This window comes from Zootoca vivipara, chromosome 11 (assembly GCF_963506605.1).
Source record: "Zootoca vivipara chromosome 11, rZooViv1.1, whole genome shotgun sequence".
Taxonomy (NCBI): Eukaryota; Metazoa; Chordata; class Lepidosauria; order Squamata; family Lacertidae; genus Zootoca; species Zootoca vivipara.
Window position 1 is genome coordinate 8,924,694 of NC_083286.1, and position 1,507 is coordinate 8,926,200.

A 1,507-nucleotide genomic window follows, 5' to 3' on the forward strand; every position below is an offset into this window, starting at 1 on the left:
CCCAAAAAACATTAAAAGATTATTTCAAAACAAACCTGAGGACGTTGGTGGAAAAAAAGACCAATTGGGATGCCAGCAAAGCTGTAATGAGAGGATTTTTGATACAACAAAATGCAATTAGGAAAAAAGAATACAATGCAAAAAAGGAAAACATCTTAAATCAAATGAAAGAAAAGGAAAAGAAATTAAGATGCTGTGAGGGACAGGGGATATCGCGAAGTCCCTCCCCTCCTGAGTTCAAGCCCGTCCCCGAGCAAAGGGGAAAGCAGGGAGAGTTCCGATTCCAGTGGGGAAGCAGGAAGTCGTGTCCGAGGCTCAGGCAAGGTAGAGGAGCCAGGGTCCCAGGTGGGACAGGAAGGGGCAAGCAAGGGGGGAAGACCCATCCCTCCAACTCCAGAATTACGCAGGAAGAGGAGGGGCAAGAGGATGGGTCTGCCAAAGCTTTTGTGTTGGAGAAAGACGCGCCAAAAGCCATTAGGAGGTTCTGAAACCGACTGACAACATCGCTCCGTGTAAATAGCAATGACTTGAGCACTGTAAATACGCAGCACCAATAAAAGAATAAAATGCAGAGCTGCGTAGCGTCGTTACTCTGAAGTAGTCCACTCCGGCCACTGTGACAGCAACCTCCTAATCTTTTTTGGGCTACTTCGGAGTTGCCGGGATGAGCGTGTCCGAGGCGGAGAAGTGGCGGCAGATCGCTGAGCAAGCCCAGCTAGAACTGCAACAGCTGTCGCTGCAGGCGCAGGGAGAATTGAAGGCAGCTAAAGAGGAGACTAAGAAGGTCCAGGACGACCGGCTACAACTTGCGGAACAGGTGAGAGAGCTCCAGGAAAAAGAGCAGCATTTAAGGGCGGTGGCGGTAGACCTCCAAAACAAGCTGGATGCAGAGAAAAACAAGGCGGGAGGGGCTCCCCAAGTCCAAGTGCTGCCAGGAAGGAGAGCAGGGACCCTTGTAAGCAAGTTCAATGGAGACCCGAAGGAGTTTCAGGGCTTTGAGACTGAGATCGTGTATGCTCTTGAGCTGCACCAGAATGAGTTCCCCGATGATGAGCACAGAGTAGCGTTTATTGTGGAACATCTCACCGGAGCAGCCAGGGAGTGGCTAAGACCATTAATCGCAACCAAGAATCCTTGCATGAAAAATGTCCAACAATTTCTAGAAGGTTTGAGGACGATGTATTCGTCCGATAGTCATTTGGACCAGACTAAGGAGGAACTGCATAATTTACGCCAAGGAAATATGACAGTTCGCGCATATTGGGCGAAATTCACCATGCTGGTGCACAGACTGGGGTGGGTTTTGGATTCGCCTCCCATGCAAGCTGCGTTTTACTTGGGTTTGAGCGAGGAGGTGAAGGATGAACTCTCGAGAGGTCCAAAGCCCAGTACTATGGATCAGCTGAGCAAAGCAGCTCTGGCGGTGGGGGTGAGGCAGGAATCCCGGTGGAACGACAAGCAAGCGACGCGCGCAAAGCGGGCTTGGTTCCCACGGTCGCAGGAGAAG